This window comes from Varroa jacobsoni, unplaced genomic scaffold, assembly GCF_002532875.2.
Source record: "Varroa jacobsoni isolate VJ856 unplaced genomic scaffold, vjacob_1.0 scaffold_388, whole genome shotgun sequence".
NCBI lineage: Eukaryota > Metazoa > Arthropoda > Arachnida > Mesostigmata > Varroidae > Varroa > Varroa jacobsoni.
Genome location: NW_019213290.1, coordinates 211,472 through 228,557, shown reverse-complemented (window position 1 = coordinate 228,557; position 17,086 = coordinate 211,472). Strand labels below are relative to the sequence as shown.

Here is a 17,086-nt window from a genome sequence, read left to right as displayed (position 1 = left end):
GAAGAGGGGCAAGTCGAGCCGACGACGAAGTCAGCAACGGTGTGGGCCGTAAGGCAGAGACCGTCAACGCCTGTGCCGATGTCAGGCAGAAATGAGATGGAGGCCAAACGGCAGTTGTGTACGAAATGAAATGGGCACACATCTAACGAGTCGGCTCGACGAAAAAAGATCCTTTTTGACGCAAAGAGTCCACGCAAAATGGCAACCCCGAAAGGGAATCCATTAAGGGGGCGAACAAATTAAGAAGTTGGATTTAGAGAGCTTCTCTTGCATCTTTTCTCTATTTGTCCTAGTCTTCGCCCTTGTTTTCAGCAACTAGCGTTATTATTTCATGTCATGCAGTAGTTGCTGTGCGTGTAGGCGAATCCACACAATACTTAGCTGGAAATTAATGAGTGAAGGGGAAGTCATAGAGAGTTCTCGATAAACAAATGATGAGAAGGCCAAGAACAAGATCTCGGGAGCATGTTCGAACTTTCCGGCCGCTAAATCGCAAACGCGATTTGTATAGATTTGATTAGGGTAAAATTCTTGTTCGAATAATCACGAATAATGGGGGACTTGCGCTGGTAAAGCTTCAGCCTATCTTTACGTTATTCAGTTACGACGTTAAATCAATACAGACGCTCTATTTGCGATCTGTCTCTACTGTATGCCGTACGTAACCTCTTGTTTAGAATGATAATGATTCAGGCTGACACATGTCAGCTGTCACGTTGCTGTTCCCTGCGTATACGCTTGTTGACCTTTCAGTGCCCCAAATAAGTCGGCATTCTTTGGCAAAATCTTAGCCGAAGTACAAATCGTTTCCATTAGTGAAAGCTAGTATGTATGAAGGATTTACGGTATGTATAACTATAGCGAACATCCTTGCTTTGTGAACTTGAGGGTAACGAGGTTTTTGTTACCCGGGAAGCCGACTGGGATCTATTATTATTATTATTACTGGGATATATTATTATATTATCTATTATTAAATTTCATGCACCTAGAGTAGCTTGATTTGGCAGCAACCATTCAAGCCAATTGCGTGTCGTTTTTATTATATCTATTTATTTATTACACTAAATACAGTACAAACAATACTATTATGCTTCCACTCTCCCGGAGTGTTATTCTCTGCTGTTTTTACTTATAGGCTAGATCTTATGGCTCGAATTGTGTTGTGGTAAGCCTCCAGACCCTTTTATGATACCCTCGTGTCTTCGAACTAGGCGAACTGGTAGCATGAATGTCCTTAAGTCTAAAATATTCATGACGGCCATCTCCCATTCGCGATTCTATCGAACTACTCAAAGTGTACCATTTTTTGTTTTCTACGGAAGAGAAGGCGATTTTAATAGATGCCTAATACAGACTTATCTATTTTCGTACAACTTCTTTTACAACACACAAATTCGTATTTTATATTTAGAGAGATTGCTTGCTTATTGCTTCACGTTATTTAGATCGATGTTATTTATATGCTAGGACGATCGATCGCCGGTTACTTTTTTTTTTCATTCTTATTGAGAGTCGCCACATCAAATCAGAAACGAAGGGTGCAGGAATACGGGAATAGATAGTAGCGACACCGTGGCTTGTTGCCTGTGAAAGAAGTCGTTTTGCCCTTGAATTATTTACAGCTGAAGGGCAGCTGCAGATAAAAGTTCAGTTCAAAAACTAATGCCTGAGCTGTCTGTAAATACAAGCATTTTTCCGAGCTTCGAAATATATGTTACCGTTACTTCTGGAAATATTACAAAGATGTCCGTGAGGCATTTGGCAGAGGAACCGGAAGTAGCTGCCGCTGCACCGCCGACGGAGATCAGAAACTAAAGAAGAAGCTTCGCAAGGCAATAACACGTGACACGTGTAGCCTAGCGTCGAGCAAAGCCATTCATAACTGGTCACAATCGGCTTCAACATAGAGGGACTGCTTGGCAAAAATTGAGCACAAAAAAGCTACACACACGTTCCGCATTTGAAGAAATCCTGCTGAAAGTATCATTTTTACTACTACTTTGGGCTACGATACGAGGTCTCAAGCCAGATTTTCGATGTTGGATTTGCAGCTATAATTTGTATATAATATTTTTTCATATATATATATATATATATATATATATATATATATATATATATACTTCCGCAGAAGTAAAAAATAAATTATTTATCTAATTTGCAGCTAGCTGAATAGTAGGTTATATACGTTTTTACAAGTCATGAACATTTGATTCTCCGTACGAGGCAATAATAATAGAGCTATTTCAGTTCATTAACTTGATAAGGCAAGCTTAGCTCCGTGACAGAGCGGCACAAGCCGAAAAAAAACTTGACATTATCGCAGTGGAACAAGATGCTTCTCGAAGTTACCCATAAACCTTTGTGACTAAATTGGGCTTGAATGAATTCGGAGATCACCGTGTTGATAAAAACATTTCAGTGTAATCGCCTGCTAAATCAGGCCTCTTTTACTGGGGCATTTATTAATAGACGCCAATCGTGTGAAGAAAATGCGTTCGGTCGACGCAACCAAAACTCACGAAAAGGCATTTACTGCCGGTCTTCCGAATTATTTAAAAAAAATAGTGGCAAACCTATATACTGTGTGATATTTAGCAGCTATAACCGTAAGCCTACCTTGTTTGTCGTCTCATATATATTATATAACATTCCAACTAGCGTAACAGCACAAATACACTATATGTCGTTTATTTTTTATATACTTACGTTCATTTGTCTTTATGGCAAAGACAACTGTACACGCATATTACTCTCGAAGTAATATACATACGTTCACATTTAGCACAGCTGTCTTCGAGCCAGCAGCTTAGGAAGAGTCAAGCCGCAGACTTTCTAATACTGCGTCACCAACCGACTCCATGTTGTCGAGGCAGTCAAGTGTTGTTAACCTAGTTTGTTCACCATCACTGCAGATGGCCCCTAAGCTGCTGCTGCTGCTGCTGCTGCTACCAATATCCCTTACGGTGCTTGTTGGCTTCGTTCCATTTTGCCATGTACTCACTTCTTTCCTTGCATCGCTTGTGCGATCCTGTGCTTGTTCGAAGATAGTAGACGCCTCCCTCACATTTCTGCTACCAACGCTCTGCCATTTTCCTATCGACCGACTGATTTCTGCATTTCACCGAACGAATCCGTATCAAGCGTTTTTCCCACTTCTCTCTACAATCGCTCGTCGTCATAAGCGCCACCGCTAAAATCGTTCTGCCCCGGTAGACTAACAAGGGGACCGTCTGATGAAACGCTTTACGGCGGTGCCAGACGTAAGACTTCAAACATTTAGTTGGGCTAAGGAAAAAAAAATTGAAGAAGACGAAGCAAACAGGCATAAGCGACGGCTGTTTGATTCAAGCTCCTTTGAACAAGCAGGAAAGAAACGGAAGAAGGAATTATATTTTGTATGTTTGCGTTCATGACGCGCATGCCGCAAGCTATAGGCATACGGAAGCCCTAACGGTGCAGACAGTAGAGCCCAAGGGTGCGTATTCGTCAACGGTTGACTGCTGATGCCGCCCTGAGACCAAATCTGGAGATTGTGGCGGCAAGCAGGGCCAACCACCGTACGAGTCAAAGTTAAAGCTACCACCAACAGCAGTAACGGCAGAGCCCGTACGGTGATCACGCAGCAGGCAGAGACGGTCGCATTCGCGCCCTCTTCGTTCTGTTGGAAAAGGATCCATCACAGCTATGCCAGGTTCCCAAACACTCCCAAATCCTCCTAGGGCCTCCGTTTTTTCGTCTTCTGGCAGTAGATCAGCTAGGGCGCTTGCCGCGGGCGGGGGTCTCTGCTGCTGTCATCGCCTCTTTAGCGACTGTTCTTTCTACAGGGCCAATAGGCTCTCGACTGTGTACAGCTGCTTATAGTGACGCTGCTAATGCTAAGATCAGGATCTGTCTGGTCGCGCTAGTACTACACTATAAGCGAAAAGAGGTAATGATAAGAGAACGAAGTCGCTCGTCGTTTCTAGTCTACCGCTTGCCGCTGGTCTGACCTTCCTTTAGTCTCGTACAAAAATTTCTTTGTCTATTCTTGTCAGTTGAACGGGTCTATGCAAAGCTGGTCGGCAAAGCGTATCCTAACCGAAAAAGCCGCTAAAACTGCGCGGCGTCAGCCAATACGTCGGCAAGGAATGGCTTTGTGCTTTACTTCGATAGCCTTGTATGGGTCCCGTTATCCCTGCGATTTTTCTATATACCCCCCAGTTCTATCAGCAAGAGGGAATACATCCGGAGTAAGGGAATCTAGGGACATAATATGGCAAAAAAACAGGAGAGCCAAATCTGTTCTCAGCCTGGTGGAAGGCTAGGATGTAGCTTCGTTCCTCACTAGCCTTATCTAACCTATTTTATCCTATCCTACTCTTCGTGCTTTCGAAAGACGGCTTTCTGCGGTTTGTTTTCTTACAGTTCGGTGTTACGCTATTCTTCTTGGAGGGCTAAGCTTTCCCTCTAAGGAATCTCTGTGCCAGCCTGCCAATCTGTCTATTCAGAAAGCTACTTCAAGGCGGGAAAGAGAAGTTGAAGTGGTACAGAATCGTCGTCAAGTGATGGGGGGAGGGATGAGGGTGGTTTGTCTTTTCGGGATGGCGCAACGAACCCGGTAGTCGAGACGGGTTTTATCGAGAAAGGGGCTAGAGATGCTAGCAAAATAGGTCATGCTAAAGAAACAGCGATGGTGCGCATAGAACATACGGCGTCATACTCAATTACGTCTTTCTTTCGAATGGCTGAACAAAAGAAAAGACGGAAAGGCTTGTTATCCTCTTTGCTTGACTTCACTCAAGGAAGGAGAAGCTTTTTCAGGAATATTGCGCCTCACTTTCATGTGCTGACATACGCGCATATAGTGCAGGTTGTATGCGGCCATAAGCAATATTGTCAGTTATAATACCATTGCTGACATAAAGCGTTAGCGACTTTAAGCACCCTTCACTAAGACGTTTAGTGTGTAGTTGAAGTGCGCGTATTGTATTTGAGACAATCAAATGCAGCCGTCCAAGCTGCTCGCGATCAGCCCTTTGATGGCCTTCTGGGATTGGCACAGACGAAATGTCGCTTTCTAAACCCAAGTAAATTAAAAATCCGTACTCAGCATACTGTATAATATAAACATATAAAGATTTCTACATATACTCAGCAGTACTACAAATCTGTACTACTACCACTACTATTCGAAGTTATTCGATGCGGTCTTCGATGGTACGCAGATCATCTACGTGGATCCAGGGAAAAGTGTTGAGCGACTCAAACGCAGCGCATGGAACTACCTACATAATTTTTGTGTAGCCGTATAAAGCATAATTACGATCATGCCATTTCTGATTGGTAACGTGCTAAGTTTAATTTGCCTCATAGCCATTTACGTGATCAGACTTGCTTAAAGAGAGCTTACAGGAAAAGTTGTAGCTGGCTGATTCGTGAAATATTCTATAAATATATGTAATTTTGTAATACGTAAACGTATCATATTGTGACTACTATCAGCTTTTTGTAGATGGCCGAATAGAGGCAAGGGCACGAACGAGCACGCTGGTTTATGCCAACTTCATACCCCGTGTTCGGCCATACAATACCGTTTGCAGTGTTCACCGTCCGAACAAATCGATGAGTATTTAATGTTAAATTGTTGAGCTGTCGCCAGTTCGATTCGCTAAGAAATTCGCTGAGAGATCCGTCTGTTCCGTTTCATACCAAATGGATTGCTCGTCACAACATTACTGCTTGCATCAATGGTGATAGTGTGAGGTTTTCTCTTTTGAAAGAAAAAAAAAACCGGTAAAGGCCAACGTGCTGATGATCGCAGTGGCCATAGTGTAGGATATACCCCAGACTACGGTTTTAGTTATGATGCGGGAAATCGGCCGGCCAAATGATCAAATGTAATGTTGTAAAAGGTGCAATACCCGAAAAATTTGTACCGTCTAGGCTCCGCTATAAAGGGAGCACAGCATACAGGTATGGTCAGAGCAAATGAAAATAACAGGTTGTGTATAAGGTGAACAGCTAAAAGAAGTATTGGCAGCTGCGGAAATTTAACAGACGCCACACAAATCACTACTTTGCCTTCACATGTGGGGCGCTATAAAAAGTGAATTTATGTTGTAGGCTGTTCACAACAGACTGCTTCCGGCCATTGCACGATTTCGGGTGAGCGGGCCTAGCGTTAGCGGACCGCTAGAAACACAGAAAATACAACAGAAAAAAGGCAGGTTTCTTATTGATTTTCCGCTCATTTATCCGAAACGCATTACTTTTGTGATCACTTGTATCTATGAAACATAATGTCAGCGTTCGCAGGATGCTGACATGTAAGTGAAACGTAAGTATCAAACAATTTACGCTAAATTGCTATAACAGTTATTGTTAGTAATGAACGCCACTAGGACTAACCATTGTTGCTCCATTGTTAAAGCGCTGAAGTACAACAGCCATTTTAGTCCGTGTACGCACTAGGTTAATGAGTAGAAACTTGTACTCTAAACACGGTGGCCTAAGTGATTCTAGAAACTCTTTGTAGCGGAAACACTATTTAAGGTTATCTTTATTGCTTATACTGCATCACACGTGTTCGACGCGCCCGCCCCATTTCAGTTCAGAGCCAAACTACGACTTCATGCGCATGATCTGATAATGTGAGTTGAAAAAAATTTGCTAGGCAAATTGATCTGATTTAGTTCGCAAGCCGAAATCAGCCTGAAGTGGCGTACCAAGAGTTCTGACGTAAATCAAACCTTAAATTGCTTCAGTTGATTACGTATTGGCGTGTAGTCGATCGCTTGTCCTTGGAAACGAATTCTGACCGCGACCTAATCTCGACATAGATTATAGGTGGCATCCATCGTACTGAGGTATTACATACGCGCAATGAACGCCGACGTATCCCTGGCATAGTGAAACCTTGTCTGCCATCTGGAAGATTATTACGTGATCCGCATATCATGGTAACCTTTGCTAGATTTCACCAGGTCATTCCCTTACGAAATAACACGTAACGAAAAGATTTCGAAGTCTTCGGTTCTCCGTGAGGATCCGACAAATTTATATATCGGGCTTTCGCTTCTATCTAAGTCGTTTTAAGCAGCTTCGAAAGCTGTTTGTGTAGAAGCTTGTAGACCAGACAGACAACTGTGAAAAGACGATTGATGAAGCCTTATATGCATTTTGTGTTTGTTTTATACGTATTGACGCTTGTTAGATGGTATAGGTTGATTTAATTGGTTAAAATACCCGAGAAGATCTTAGGCTGACTAGCAGCAAAGCAAACGGCCAGCATAACGACATCTTCAGATCGAGACTCCGACGGCTCGTAAACAGTGCGTAGCACAAGAGGTAAAAGCCTGCTTTCAATAGGCGTGTCAGTAGTTTCATTTCGTATAGGAATAAGCTACACTCGAATGTTGCAAATGATTATCGCTAAGCCTATCTGAGTCCTCCACGTTGGCTAAGTCAACGAAATGTATTGTTGTGAGTTTGTCGTCTACACGCGTCAACGTATGGGTCAAGAAATGACCGTGAAATTGAAGATTAAAGCAGCAAATACGAGCTGGGCCGTGCGTGCTATCTGTTCATTGCCAGCTAATAGCCTATTAGCCTGACTCTATAGTAGAGTCCGTTATATTTTCTTCTCACATTTACCTTCATCTCCCGCAAGCAAAAACGTTTCTGTTCAAAACGAGAACGTGTTGTACGCTGATCCTTAAGCAGAAGGAGGCCTATAGGAAAAGCTCAAAGGCCTGCTCGCAAGAAAACGGAGAAAGATGCTATTCTTTCCGCACTTTCGAACCTCTCGTAACGAAATCGAGCAGCTGGATAAAACGACATATTTTTAATGCATTGAAATTGCTTATTGTGGCGGGGATACATGAAGAAGTTGCACTTTGCAGTGTTCGTTCACCTAGCGAACGCCAAAACAGTCGTCTCTCTCTCGATGCGTTCTTCGAATTCTGCATACCATAGTTGTATAGTAAATTATATAGATATTACTTACTCTCTTGGGTCATCAGCATAAAAAAATAGACTCAGCAGGCCATCACTAGCATCGTATAGATTAAATCCGTTTATATCCAACAGAGTAGATGGCAAATCGCAGACGAGACGGCGGCAGGAGTCTGTCGCACTTTCCATTTTTGAACTAAAGCTTGTTTTGACACTGATCGCTGCCTTCTACAACGGGTACCATGTTTACGGCAGTCGCTAGCATCATGAACGCGCACTGAGGTGCCTTCTCACTAAGTAAACAGTTTTTTTATGCCAAAGTTGGGCGTTACTTATGAAAGTTGCCTGTTAGGACCAACTACTATAAATTAAATTTGGGGGCTTGCAATTCTCACTTCTTACGGATGCAAGATAGGATCATGACGTAGCCATTACTTTGCAGACGAGGCCGAGGTTTCTGGCCGGAAGTCACCAGTTGTCTCTTAACTTGAACATGACAGGCCTCCCTTGCTATCTGGACAAAGACTGAAGCTTTAGCTGCTCGACTCGTATCTTCGTTTAAGCAAATCATAGGCTCTGATGTTAGCAGAACATGTGTAAGCAGTCGTCTGTCAAACTGCTTAGAGAATCTCTTTCGCTACTCGAACACTGTGTATCATGCGTTCTTCGAGCGGACTGCTTGCTTGACAGCTCGCGATCGGTAAGAAACTGGCAAAAGACTTCGAACTCCTGTGTAGAGTGACCTGCAAGAAGCAGAAGCGCCTTTTCAGCAAATCGTAAGATGAATGTTTGCGCATCCGACAGGGCCAGCAGAGCGAGTAAGTCAAATAACGCATACAAAGAAAAGGTGTGCTTGATAGCACTGTATGCGCCTAAGGCTACGTACAGCAGAGTAACGTGTGCTGCAGGATACGGCGATGGGCTAAACATTTCATCTACGGAACGAGCAGATTGTACAGACGGATCGCTCTCGGCTGACCCGACCACTCAACGACAGACACGGAAACGCATACCGGATGCACGTACAGACGTGTTCCCTGTTCAGAAAAGACTGCACCAATAACAGCTGCCTGTGTTGTGTGAGCGTTCAATTAATAACCCGCGATTCTGGTGTGTATCAAATCTTAAAAATGTTTACCGATTTATTAGTGCCATGTGACTTTAGGGCCCCTTCGATCAGGCTGATGTTCTGGTTTTGGCCAGCATGGACGAGAAGTATTCATCAGACTATGTTCATTGCAAACAGTTTAACCCGGACAAAACAGCATTGGAAACTCGCGCGACTGGAGCGCGACTCGTGGGTATAGTCCTGCTAAAAATCCTGAGCGGCCCAAGAACAATTGACGAAGGAGGTCGAAAAGAAGAATAAAAGATAGGTGATCCAAGGGAACTGCAACAGAGGGGTTTTCGGCAAAGATAGTTTTCAAATCATCATTATTACTAGTGGAGGATTTCGTGTAACTACTAGCAGCTCAGGAGTAGATGATGGAAAGATAAATCGATAATAATCAAATATTGGTTAGGTTTCAAAAATAATTTTAAGGGGTTATTCACGTCGGAATGTACACAATAACATCTAAGTTATTTCAAAAAGAAAACTAAAAACTTCCACTGTCTTATTATGCTGCAACTTCTTTCACATGAGCTTGCTACGCTTGTGCAACACGTTGTGCCTAATAGGTGTTTTCTGTGTCAATAAATGTTAGACCAGGCTGCCGCGCGATCAGCAATATGTTAAATGGGAACCGTGCTTGCGACACACTTACTCTCGCTGTCATAAACCACTTTTAAATTACGTTGGCGATCTCAAAAAGCGTCCTTCTGCGTACACTTTAATGCGCCCTTTCGCGCTGCCTGGTAATTTCCAGCCGCCTGTCTATTTTCCGAATGCCCTGAACTCTTCATCCTGAAATAGAGCTAATTCGTTTTCGGGACCTAGCGTCGTAAAAAGCCAGAACGATGAGTCACTTTTTTGGGGAGAAAGGAGAGGCTAATTTGAGTTTCATAGCTTAGGCTGTGGCGGGAGGCTGTAGGCAGGAGATCTTGATCTCATAGAGCTCCTTTTGCTCGAAAGGAAGCACACTGGTCGGCTTCTATTTGTTTTGACTACGGAATGCTAGATGAGTGTAGGTGCGAAAGCAACTCCCTACCTAGGCAGCTTGTCTTACGAGAACTTCGGGTTCGTCATCAAACTCATAGTCGTAAGCGAGATTTGATAATTGCGGTAGTAACGGTGGCAGTAATGATTGCCCTACGAAGACATTATATTTCCATAATATGAGAAAGAGACTTAACTTTATCGCAAAACGGAAGCTTTTGCTTTCATGAATCTAAATTCTGTTCCAACAAGAAGAATGAAGAAGATAAACTATTCGTCACACGGAAACACTAGATTATTCAATCTTCTAACTGACGGCAACAAGTCAAGTATGACGTTATGTCATTAAATGCTGTACAAATGCATGTATTGTTATATAATAGATATGCAATTATATAAGAGTGACCACGAGAGGCAATTAGGTATGGCGAAGCAGGATCTACACCGATCTACTAGTGCATAGCATGCGAAACTAATTGAGCAAGCTGGGCCTTAAATTTTGCGTTGCGAAACGTTGATGTGAAAATGTTTTGCCTTGAGATACGACGGCTAGGTGTTAGACTAAGGCTTAATACAGGCTCTTCCTGGTAGAAGAGCAATATCAGCTATCTGTGTTTAGACGCTGTCGTATCGATTTCGACACTTGGTAAAGAGAAGGGAGAAACTGCAAACGGCTCAGATATAAAAAAAGATAGCCTCCCAGAACCAAAAACTGAAAATGTCAAAATAGCTTTTCGCGGGTGCTGGCCTCAGCACAACTGATTTCGATTTGTTACTGTCGCTGCTTCGAAATTTCCTGTTTCAGAAATGAATGTACAGCTAATTTTGATTTTTATTATGGAACAGTAGAGATGAACGTTCCTTTGGTGGATGCGTGTGAGTGTGCATGAAAGTTGCCTTTTTTCAACTTCTTAATTAAGCACTTTTATAGTTACGTTATACATTCTAAACACTTTGGAGTGTGCTGCCTCCTTTTGCTGCGTGATACGCCCGCGCGTACCGCTCCTAGATGGCGTTGAGCCGAGTGCCGCTGCCATTCCGAGCGACACGCGCTCTTAATTGAAATTGCTCGTTTCAGGACAAACTAGGTCGACGAAGGGGAAACGGCGCTGGAACCTCGGGGACAATTCAGCTACGAATTAACAGGCTGGAAATCTGCTAGCCTTTCGAAAGGCTTTATCAGAAGAAGACGAGCTCGTATTATGCGGACGAACGATGATTGAGAGTGGACCACGGCTCACGTCGTCTACCGTTATCGGATATCACGATGTTCCATGTGAACTTTTTTTTTTTTTTTTTTGGCGGATGCCGTTAAATAAGGACAGTTCGATAATCCTGGCAACGAAACAAGCCAACTAGCTGCAATAAAGTCCTGAGCTGCTTAGTGATGAAACGATTGCTTTTCGGGAACAAAAAGCCATGATGATAACAGAAATTTGTTTGTTTGTTTGTTTGTTGACCTTGATGTGAATTCATAATGCGGTTGCGCATAGTACCTCCAAATAAAGAGATACATCTAAAAGTCTATGTACGATTTGTAAGTACGTGCTATCCAGTAGCATAACAATATAGAAGAAGATGATGCCCTTGTCGACGAGGTCTGAACAACGCGAGGCATCTTAGAAGAATCTATTAAGGTTTATACGATTTCCCGTCATAAATTTGGTGAACTCACTTTGGTATCGAGCTCAACAAACTCCTTCGTGTACTGTGCCTCTATATTTATGGGCATTGGATATTATCGAATAAGAATCGATCATACTTATTTTCATGGTATTAGCAAGATTCCATGGTGGATTTCAGCATTCATAGAGCGCTGCTGTATGAACGCCATGTCTTTTCTCACTCAAGAACGTATTCAAAAAGATATATTCCATAATGCATTATCATTTAGGTAAAATGTTTACGTGCAAAATAGAACCCCACCTGTCTGCTGTTAACTGGCAGGTTTATTTTGGCAGATGTGTCTTCGAGGGCTAACTACATTGCCAATTTGAACGGCTTGGTCTCCAAAGTTAGCGAACGTATGGCACGGGGCTCTTTCAAGCTAATTTGCGGTTAGCACAAAACACCACAAAAAATGATACACGATATCAACTGTAAATCGTTGAACTGAAGGCACTTTCTGCGGCTAGAATTTAAATCGGCTATATTATCCCGATTCTGCGAATTCCCTACAGCATGACCATTTGAAATCTTCTTTGCATGTTCTGAACGGTGCTTGCCTAGGCAGCTGAAGTACTTGACGAGTTGTTGAAACCTCGATTGTTTATCGTGCCGCCCGTCCCACGTGCGGTAAGCAGATAAACGAGAGTTTTGCACGTGTACTTTGAACGGTATCACTGTCCAGGTCTGTTGCAGCTTCCCATATTCATTTGAAGTTCATCTTAAAAAAAAATCTAAAGTCTAAACAAGTGCCGTTTTTTTGTAGCTGTCCTTCTGCTTTAGAACGTAATTCTGGATAGCATATTTCGATCTATTTAGCTTGTGAATGCTAGGTGGGGAAAATTGCTTTGTATAAAGCTGTCTACCTGTTAGAATTATTTATAGTTGTGCATAGTTTGATACCGTAAAATCTTCTGGTCTTGTTGTTAGCTCTATAGACGTGACTACGATAGACGAATACAATGAGGGCACATTTCCAGACTATGGTATAATATAATATGTGACACATTTATGTCGTGACGATTCATCGCTCAGATGTGATCCGCTCTGACGATGTGCTGACAACATTTGTATGCCAGCGGTGGTAGCTGTGCGTTCGGAGCACGTATCCTGATTAATTTAACACGGTATAGGGTATTTCAGACCGCTTGACGACAAAATAACGCCGCAGTTAATCTCCTTTTGGGAAGAAGACTCCTGCAAAGGAGGGCAAGACTGCAATTGGCACCGTCGTTGGGGGTATAGGCGGGTAACGAACGTACCGAGTTGACTGAAGGTATTGCCCTAGCGACCTAGTAAATTAGTCAAGAGACGGGAACATGCTTGCTTACTGATCTTGCAGGTGTTTTCATTATCACAGTACCAAGGGGGTGGGTTAGAATACTTACGTCGTTTCCTCATAAGGCGTCTTGCTTGGCTTTGAAGCATTGCTCTCTGTCAGTTCTATTCCACTTTTCGCCTATACCTGGCTTATTGAATAGACTGAAGAAAAACGTCCTCTAAGAAGATATTACGCGTTGGTAAAGAGAAGGATACGTAAAACGCATGAAAACGTGCACTTGTTAAGCGATATGTGGTGTAATTGGGCTGTTATGCTAAATCAAAAGTTGAGCTAAATAATACGGTTCCTTTGGCCGAAGTTTGACTAGTGTGTACTTATTCATTATTTATAATAACATAACATACACCACTTTCTGGTTTTCTAAAAATTCCGGTAATTCAACTAATGGTGCATACTACGTGTATGTATGAAGCCTACACCATTCGTTAGGTGCTCTGAATGGCATGAAGATGTTGCGTACGCATTCGAGCTGAAAGCAGATTTAAGTAATCCTGAAGCACTCGGACACTTCTGCGGCAAATTCCCTATTTACTTTAGTAACGTTAACATTAGCTTTGAGAACGATAGCGCTCTGCTCGCTATAAAGGCGGATCGGAAAGATCCGACAGCTTTACAACGATAGCGTTTGAGCGAACCAAATATGCCATTTTAGTAATATGCCCAGAAAGGTAATACGGAAAAAGCTTTGTATCCTTGAAATCAAGTACCCACTTTGCGGGTTTGTTGTTTTCGCGCTGAACGAAAAAATCAGGAACTTATGTTCTTTGTAGCGGTTATAGCAGCTGCAGTCCTAGAAACCTCGACGTCTAAGACAAGCTTGTTCTTGCTCCAACCTCATCCCTTTACGCCTTATTACCAGACATTTCCTAGGTTCCTTGGCGACAGACGTGTAAAGGTGGGCCAATAAAACTTTTGCCATTAATCGAACCCGACGTCAGTCGTCGTTTGTATGACGACGACATAACGAAAGGCGGCAGTCTCACAAAAATTTACATTTGTTCTGCTCATGCGCTCCCGAGCCGTTCCAAACGTTCTCTATTTACACACGTCATACGTAGACTTCTACGAATGCTCGTGCGGGAAAAATTTCCTGTTCTGGGCGACAGGATTTGGAGTCGAACTAGGACTTAACTTCTGAACACTTGACTTTTGTTTGGCAGGCTCATCGGCTTTGGAGGAGCTCCCGAAAGAAAGCGAAGTTCTGTCGAGAGATGAACGACGAGCGAGAAGCGGCAATAACGCTCGGTTCCGTTGTAGCTGCTACAATACAACGTCGGCAACAGGAAAAGGAGTTTCTTCTCAAAACGACTGCCATGTTTAGCGCGGTTGGAGCTTATTAGGAATTAGTGGAAGCTTCCAGACAGTACGCTTTTAAATAGAAATATAATGAAGGTTAGGGATAGGAAATTGCTGTGCTTCTTTGTCTTCTTATTCTTCGACTCTGGTTGCGCCCGCAGTGTCGCTTAGCAGTTATTGTTCTCGAAGGGTGCCGATACCTTGCTGGCCTATGTTCGATTGGTATTATGCTGCTCGTCCTTAGTGACTCACGAGGCCCTGCAACGAGTTTTGGGCGACTCTAGTGTCCAGTTAATGTTTGACGTGCGGGCTGCACACAGCCATGCCGAAGACACCGCGACCACCGGTTTAAGTTTTCGACCATATGAGCAGTGGCTTATTTGGCATGGTCTGCATGACCTAGAAGGTAACGTCATTTTGATACAGTGACTAGTACCTAACCTGAATTTCGGGGTGATACACGTATGGATCAACTTGAGAGGGAGAACGCGGCGAGCATCCATGTTCGACGTTACGCGGGTCAGTGGTCAAGTATGTGATTCTTAGTGTAGTAGAAATATAGAAAAAAAATAAAGAAAAGAAAATTTAAAAAAAAAACAATTACTGCAATGGTTCATTTTAAATAACACGGTTCAAGAGACATTTGGTGTACAAGATAGAGTTTATTTTACGGTTAAAGTTTACTGTCCTCATAAATGTGATCGGCAGATTAGCAGGCGGACGGGCGGGTCGGTCGACTCTAGCGCGAGAACGAAGAAAAACTACATTTACAGAACCTCTATGCGTTAAGGCTGTTGAGCTTCGGATTCGAAAATGACCCACAATATCCTTTTGCTTGAATACTGCTTAGGACTAGTTTAAGCTTCTTTTTGAGCTGAGTTTTTTATGGTGATTTTTTTCGATGTGCGCAAATTTCCCGCCATTACTTGTGATATAATCATCACGATTTGCATACACTTCTACCATTCCAATAGATCATGGGAGATGTTTTCGTACTTGACAGGCATAAATCGCGCCTGAAGTACGTGTATATTTGATTTTAAATATTTTTTCTATTAAATCACACGACGACTTTGTAAAATTCGTAGAAATATTGATCTTAGAAGGCCGTGATATGTTACCTATCAAAATGTATGTCATTAGATTCATCCTCAGCGCTATATATATATATGTGGCCACGTTGTAGCTGGTTAGCATTGTACCCATGCGCGTGTCTTATGTATGAAGACCGAAAAATGCAGTCGCCTATACCCACTAACCACCGCTGACACGGTCAATGAACGAAGATGTATACTTCAAAATTACCTCAGCGATATTCACATAGGACATCAGAAACAGCTCAAATCCCTTAGATTTAGAAGCAGTCTAACTTCAATGTGAGTTCGCAACTAAATGAGACTTGATGCATAGTTTGGCTGTCAGAAACATGTACTGCCAAATTAAACTGTAAGCAAACTTAATAGAAAACCATAATTATTACTATTAATGTAGTTCGGGTATAATGTTTGGCTCCTAATTTGTCAGTTAGTGCCAAATCAAGAAAAGCTTGCTTTGATATAATACCTTTGTCAAAACAAAACAAATTTTCCCACTACTCGTCTGTTCTGAGTGCCATTGTGTGGTTAAAAAACAGAGTGCCTAACTTGGTATTAAGGTGTTAGGTACAATCACTGCTAGCCAACATGTTGTGTCAACAACGACAACAATTCCCTTAATGGCAATTTATATTTACGAGGTTTCGAAATATAGTAGCCTCTCGAAACGCCATCTAAAGATGTAACTGAATATACGCATTCACAGCTGTTGCACCATTAAATATCAATCGTTTCCAATGCCGTTCCTGCAAAAAACCCTAGCCATCATCGCCTTTGTCACCTTCAAAAAGCCTTCGGAGAATCTGCTAACTATTAATGTACGTATCAAAATATGTATAAAGTTACGCTCTGCGCATGAGCTACCAATGTTTATGGATGTTCCATAAACTCAACTTGATCTTCCTGAGAACCTATCTAATAGCGATAATATTATAGGGTAAGGTCCTTTCTTTTTCAAGCCAAATAGCCAATAGATGGTAGTATTCAGTCGTATCCGGTCCGTGACAAATCCCGGCTCGGGGAACGATAGACGCTCGACACAGCTGATGATGCTCAATTTTACGACGACCTCGATCTTGCAACGGACAAATAGTAAACCTGATAGAGGTTTTCGCACGCCTCTTTAAATAAAAAGACGTAAAACTATGGTTGGGTCTATAACGGCTTAATACAAACCTGATTCGAATGAATTGGAATATGTATGAAACAAGCAGTGTAAGGATGGTCAACGCTGTCACGTTCTGTAAACCATAGGTGGTACTTAAACAAACTATTCCCTCTTCTTTCCAGGCCATCTTACCGACAAATTCAAGATCATTTGAAAAACTAGGTTCTTAGCATATGCGTAATATGTGCGATAGTCTTGTACCGCAGCGACCGACCATAGAGGTTTTGATTGTCAGAGATAGAACTGCTATTCGTGTTGTGGTGGGCATAGCTAATGAAGTACGCGTATGAATAGCTCGCACGTTTGAAGCGTGCTGCCAGTGATATTTCAGGATTTCGTAACCATTAACGCCTTCTATGAAAAAAGCAGTTATGTTGACGAAACACCAAAATAACACGATCCGAATACGCCATGCAGATGAGTGTTGACGGGTCTCGCGTCTCGTAAGCCAGCCGTCAGTTAGACACGTACTCAGCTGGCGTTTT

General features: G+C 42.5%; 1 protein-coding gene and 1 long non-coding RNA gene across 2 annotated transcripts in view; both read left to right on the top strand.

The window, feature by feature from the left end:
- Positions 1–15,317, top strand: part of LOC147753558 (uncharacterized) — a 33,939-nt gene extending 18,622 nt beyond the window's left edge. Inside the window, exon 2 of the long non-coding RNA XR_015310812.1 lies at positions 14,204–15,317. This is a non-coding gene — a long non-coding RNA (uncharacterized LOC147753558). The remainder of the gene's footprint in view (positions 1–14,203) is intronic.
- The window catches only part of LOC147753557 (uncharacterized), an 89,343-nt gene that overhangs the window by 51,201 nt on the left and 21,056 nt on the right, over positions 1–17,086 (top strand). The window lies entirely within an intron of this gene.